The sequence below is a fragment of the Macrobrachium rosenbergii genome, chromosome 8 (assembly GCF_040412425.1).
Source record: "Macrobrachium rosenbergii isolate ZJJX-2024 chromosome 8, ASM4041242v1, whole genome shotgun sequence".
NCBI lineage: Eukaryota > Metazoa > Arthropoda > Malacostraca > Decapoda > Palaemonidae > Macrobrachium > Macrobrachium rosenbergii.
The window spans coordinates 77,714,150-77,721,649 of record NC_089748.1 but is presented as its reverse complement, the minus strand read 5'-3'; positions in this window follow the sequence as shown (position 1 = coordinate 77,721,649).

Below are 7,500 nucleotides of genomic sequence, written 5' to 3'. Positions count from 1 at the left end.
GTACGCGGCCTAAAGAGATGAGATTTGAATTTTTCTCCTAAATGTTAATCTGCATCCTTCACTGTAATTTTACTATTGATAGAATCCTTGACGAACTCCGCTCGAATAACGATTCTCGTTTTATACCAATACAGATTCTCTATAATGACATAGCTGGGAATATAGAGTGAGAAGTTTGCTTTCGAACTTTTAAATGACATCAAACATAAAATATGGTCCATATTTCGAGACATATAACCATGAAGAAGATATTTTGTTTAATAATATTTTCAAAGCTGTTTAGAACCTTCCTCCCTATACTGATTCGTTACTAAGATGCTTATAACATTTACTTGCTACCATATGACCATTTCATGAGGACCTCTTGCCCAAATATAGTAATAATAATCATAATGATGGCAAGAACAAGAATAAGAAGAATGGTCACAGGAAAGTCAGGATAAAAAAAATCCATATTAAAAAGAGAAAGAATAAAATGAGTAATAATAAAATAACAATGGTGAATGTGAATAATAATAATAATAATAATAATAATAATAATAATAATAATAATAATAATAATAATTACATTCAAGAGAAAATGTCTCTTCTTTTGAGTTTAGTTGGGCAGTAGGGTCTGTGCATGGAACCCACAATATATCCCTTTAGTATCACTATGGTTCTAAACAACTGGATAAACTCTACTCATCTGTGGACTACAGCATATACATTATTATTATTATTATTATTATTATTATTATTATACAGAGAACAATCACATTCTGGCAAATGTTAGAAACATAGAGACCCTTCTTGAGTGGTTATTTGAAATACATTATCTGGGAATCCTAATGCAGACCTATTAGAAAACCAGTATGTTGTACAGTACTTGAGGCTTTATATGGGCAGGCTATACAGTTTGAATACTGGCGAGATTTACCCATGCTTCCCGACCCACATGTGACTTCAACTGGTAGCATTTCATTTGAATTACACACCCCTTCTAAGCAAATATGATGGAGATCAACACACAACCACGGGTGCAAGAACCAAAATTTTTTATGATCTTGTTGGTTGCTTAGAAGCCTGTTTGTTTTTCATTTTGGAGTCCTGGGTTCGATCCCAATGTGAGATATTTATTTGTTATTTTTATTATCCTGGAAAGAAAAAACGAAAAGATTCTTCGACAAACTGAAAAACTTTGAAACTAGAAAGAGCAATTAAGGAAAATCATGCAAATATCTTGAGAGTCATTTGATAGCTTAATGAACTAAATCGATTTCGTCCTGCATTAAAATGCCAATCGTAATTGCTACTAATGACAAGCGTCGACTCAAATTATGCAAATGAAAGACAGTAAAATTGAGAAGGTTACGAATTTTGTCACGGCCATCAACCTATCAATTGGGCAGGTTATCCGTTGAGATGCCACTTGGAAAATGTCAAGGGTACACTTGGCTTAGGCACGGAAACTAACACACGAACGCACCCAAGTAAACGAACAAGATTACAAAACCATTGTCATGACACATTGATACATTAAAAGCTTCTGCATGTAGCTGCATCTGTCTGTGTGTTTCTTAATTAGTCAATATTTTCTGGTGTCAGGAAATAGAAAAAAAATTATTAATGTTCAGACAGAGAAAGAATATTCAGCTTTAAGAGGCTTACAAACACCAACTAAACGCAGTCACCATCTAAGCAAGATATGGTTGATACCCTCAAACTAGCGGTGTCTGTAATTACAAGCCGCAAGGACGAAGATCGAAAACCAATATGGAAGAGCTGCTGTCGTGAGTAACGAAGCTGGGAAAGGAAGTAATAAACATGCCCACAATAGCATAAGAAATGCGGTTGCCATGCAGCAAAATATAGTGACAAGGGCATCGGCTGTATAACAGAACGCAACTGACATTTCCTTTTCCATACAGACGTTGCATAAGAATAGCCTCGCCGTAATTAACTGGAATAGAGTCAAATAAGTCACGGATAAATTCACGTATTTTCGTATATATACGTATGCGTATATATATATATATATATATATATATATATATATATATATATATATATTTATACTATATATATATATATATATATATATATATATATATATATATATATATATATATGTATATATATATATATATAAACATAGAATGAAAGATGTTTCAAGTTGAAGTAAAGGCGAAAGATCTTCCTCTCTGTTGTTTCACTTTTCCTGTGGACTTGTTCATTATATTTCTAACCGCGTTATTTCCTCGATAGAAATTATACATATAAGCAGACGCATACACAAACACAAACAAACACACACACACTTATATAACATAATATATACATATATATATATATACACATATTTCTGTGAAAGCTTCTGTGAGTGTGTAAAGTGAAAAAAACAATATCGAAACAAAGAGCTGAAGGAAATATAGCTAACATGATAATAAATTAACCCTGAGGTAATCTGAGCAATATAATAGACTACAAATATTTGAAGATCGTCACAAAATATATATATATATATATATATATATATATATATATATATATATATATATATATATACATACATACATACACACACATGCACACACACACACACACACACACACACACACACACACACATATATATATATATATATATATATATATATATATATATATATATATATATATATATATATATATATATACATACATACATATATATAAATATATACATAAACATATATATATAAATATTTACATATACATATATGTAAATATATATAAATATATATATATATATATATATATATATATATATATATATATATATATATATATATATATATATATATACAAATTTCTAGGTGGGTCATTCGGCTGATGAGTTTAATTTTATTAATTTTATGAATTTATATTGCCTAATTGCTTACCCTAAGACCCACATCATCCTCTCAGTTAAGGCTGGAAGTTACCAAAAAAAGACAGATAAGTTAACATAACTGCATTAAGTCGCCAGCTGAGACTAGATTACTGAATATAGCGATTTATTCAGAGCACATGAGCTAAATCAACAACATTACTCAAAAAACTAGTTCAGCAAGAAACATTACTAACTGATTTCTTACTGGAGCTAACAACAGCTCCGACTCTGTCCCACTTCGGAAAGAAGATATTTCAACATAAAGGGAGTGAATAACACAATGGCTTGGGGCCTCTTGTGACGCTCGTATATATATGTGTGTATATATATACATACACATATATATATAATACAGAATATATGTTATATATATATGTGTGTGCATGTGTTTATATCTATATATATATATATATATATATATATATATATATATGTTATATATATATATATATATATATATATATATATATATATATATATATATATATATATATATTAGCTGACTAACCCAGCACTGCCAGGAAATCTCTGAATGACAACTAATAAACTCTCTCTCTCTCTCTCTCTCTCTCTCTCTCTCTCCTCTCTCTCTCTCTCCCTCTCCCCATCTCACTCTCTTACTCTCCCCCATTCCTGTCAAGATAGTTGTTTCAGCAATATTGCCCAGCATCGTTGACATTTTACATTTCACCACTTCTCACCCCTCCTTCCCTTGAAGGGCATCAGGAGTGACTCTACTCATCCCAGCGATCTCGAAAACTATGGATTAGACTGTAATATCTGTCATTTTTGACATTTTATTTTTCACCCCTTCTCACCTCCCATTCCTATCAGGGCTGAACTTGGATTTAAAGGGCATTGAGAGTTTCACTATTCATCTCAGTGATCTTAAAAACTATGGTTTAGACACTAATGTCTGTGGTTTTCGGTTATTTTTACATGTCACCACCTTCCCACCCCTTCCCGCCCCCCTTCTAATTGGGACTGAACTTGGACCTGACGGGCATCAGGAGTGTCACTTCTCTTCTCAGTGACCTTGAAAACTATGGATTAGACACCAATATCTGTCATTTTCAGTTATTTTTACATGTCTCCCCCTCCCAACCCTCCCTTCCTATCGGGCTGAACTTGGACTTGAAGAACATCGGAGTGTCAGTATTTATCTCAGCTACCTCAAAAACTATGGATTAGATGCTAATATCTGTCGTTTTCAATTATTTTTACATGTCACCTCCTTCCCACTCCACTCCTTAATGGGGCTGATCTTGGAATTAAAGGGCATCAAGAATGTCACTATTCTTCTCAGGGACCTCGAAAACTATGGGTTAGACACTAATATCTGTCGTTTCAGTTATTGTTGCATGTCACCCACTTCCTGTCAGGGCTGAACTTGGACTTAAAGGGCATCAGGTGTGTCACTATTCATCTCAGCAACCTCGAAAACTATAGATTGGACACCAATATCAGTAGTTTTCGGTTATTTTTACATCACCACCTTCCAATCCCACTTCCAATTGGGACTGAACTTGGACTTAAAGGGTATCAGGTGTGTCACTGTTCATCTCAGCAACCTCGAAAACTATAGATTAGACACCAATATCTGTCATTTCAGCTATTTTTACATGTCACCCCCTTCCAACCTCCCCTTACTATCAGGGCTGAACTTGGACTTGAAGGACATCGGGAGTGTCACTATTCATCTCAGCGGCCTCAAAAACTATGTATCATATGCTAATATATGTTATTTTCGATTATTTTTACTTGTCACCCCCTTCCCACCCCTACTTAACACCCTCCCTATTGGGGCTGAACTTGGACTTAAAGGGCATCGGGAGTGTCAGTATTCTTCTCAGGGACCTCGAAAACTATGGATTAGACACTAATATCTGTTGTTTCGGTTACATTTGCATCTCTACCCCCTTCCCACCCCCTTCCTATCAGGGCTGAACTTGGACTTAAAGAGTATTGGGAGTGTCACTACTCTTCTCAGCAATCTCGGAAACTGTGGCTTAGACACTAACATCTGTAGTTTCAGTTATTTTTACATGTCACCCCCTTCCCACTCTCTCCCTATGGGAGCTCAACTTGGACTTAAAGGGCATCAGGTGTCACTTTTCATCTCAGCGACCTCGAAAACTATGGATCAGACACTTACATCTGTCTTTTCTGTAATTTTTACATTTTACCCCCTTCCCACAACCCCCGCCTTTGGTGCCAGTGATGTCTTACCCCCACAGTGTTCTTTCCCAGATGGTGAGTCATATGTATACCAAGTTTGGTTGAAATTGCTCGCTGCATTTCAGAGTGTATGGGAACATACACACAAACACACACATACATAATCCATTATATATATATATATATATATATATATATATATATATATATATATATATACATAATATATATATATATATATATATATATATATATATATACATACATACATACATACATACATACATACATACATACATACATACATATACATATATATATATATATATATATATATATATATATATATATATATATATATATATATATATACATATATATATATATATATATATATATATATATATATATATATATATATATATATATATATATATATATAATCTATCAGTGGAGCAAAAAGTTATTTTATCTAATTTATCAACTAATTCAATCTTTCTATCCCAAAGTTTCTCTTTCCTTCGTAGATTTTGTCTATTGTATATACGAGTATACAGTTTATATATATATATATATATATATATATATATATATATATATATATATATATATATATATATATATATATATATATATATATATATATGTATATATATGTATGTATATATATATATATATATATATATATATATATATATATATATATATATACATATATATATATATATATATATATATATATATATATATATATATATATATATATGTGATTGTTTATATGTTACATGGAAAACAGATTGTTAACACTTACCCTTGAAGTGTTGGTAGTCGTGGGAGAGCATTGAGCCTTTCTCTTTATTTCTCTCTCCCCTTCATTCTCTCTACAGGTTCGTGTCACTAAGTGACATACATACATATATACATATATAATCAGTAAGCTACAAACATCCTTTAATATCGAATTCGCTCTACCTCGGAAATAATATATTTTCATATATGTTACCGAAGGGGAATTTTTTAGTTGATAATAAGTTCGTCATCCCGTGGGCTCGAACCAGCGAAGGACAGGAACTCAGGACTACAGTGGACGCTTTAAATCACACGGCTAGCAAGTGAGGTATAAGTGGATATCGCCTCCCATATACAAATCGCCCGTCGAACTCAGGTGTTTGTATTTAGTGACGATATCCACCCACCTCTACCATGTTGACAGTGCGTTTGTCGCACGCAGCCATATTATGACTTTTTATCACATCACCGTGATTCATATACAATCAGTAAGCTACAAACGCCCTTTAATATCGAATTCGCTCTACCTTGGAAATAATATATTTTCATATATGTTACCGAAGGGTAGCAGATAGGCCTCCCTTTCCCCCTTTTCACCCCCATCACGTGATGTGGGAGTGGTTAGCGCCTGGGAAGGGTTAATAGGCATAGTGGGACTAACTGGCAGGTAGGGCCTTAACCTCTAAGCAATTAATATTTAAGGATGCTTTTCCTCTGCCCTCTTTGCTGGTTGTCTTGACGTGTTTGCAGGAATGTCGGACTAAAGATGAGGCCCCTACAAGACGCCGCTGGCTTTGGAAGAGCAGACACGTTCTCATCTCAGTACTGGGCGGAAGCTATCGCCCATCTTCTCCGCTCACGCTGGTTGAAACTATCGTCAACGAATGGCCGAGTCGATTGTTTGGCGCTGCAATTATCAGACAAGGTTCGTACATCGCAAATAGTCAGTAAACCAGCCCTTCTCCTTCCACTTAAACCCCTTAAATTTCTCATTCCTTTAAACTTTAACTCCTTCCTCCACAAATCAATTTTCCCTTGTTAAGAGTCCTGCTCGACCTCCCGTATCTCGCCCATAATGTGCCTTGAATTTCAGTAAAGATCCCGTGATAATCATCCAGTTATCCCTTCCCCAGTGCAACTTAAGGGCAACTTAGGCTAAGTAATACAAGTGTTTAAATTTTCTCTTTGTGTGATTGCGAGCACATGTTCTTGTGTTAAAAGCCCAATCAATTACAATTCCCATACTGTGCTTACGTGATTTCCTTATAATTATCTGCTGGGCTACGTAGTGGTTAATATTTAACATGTGCAATGTGTAACATTTTATAGGGGGATTCCATTTCCTTCAGTGTGTGCCGCCGTTTCTAATCCAGAACCTCTCTTGCAGGAGAGAGCCACCGTTCCATTGTGCCCTGTGTCCGTTAATTCTGACTGCTATTCAAATCCTGAAATATTCCTGGTCGCAGTCCGATTTCTGAAGTCCGTTGTAGCCCAGCCAAATTTTATATGAATTATTTTTCCCCATCCTGGAGTTCAATCCTTCGCAGCAATTAACAAAGATCCTTTTAATGTAATTTTGGCCTAACCCAGGTTATTATTATTATAACGAGAATAATAATATTGTATTGTACATTGGCCCCT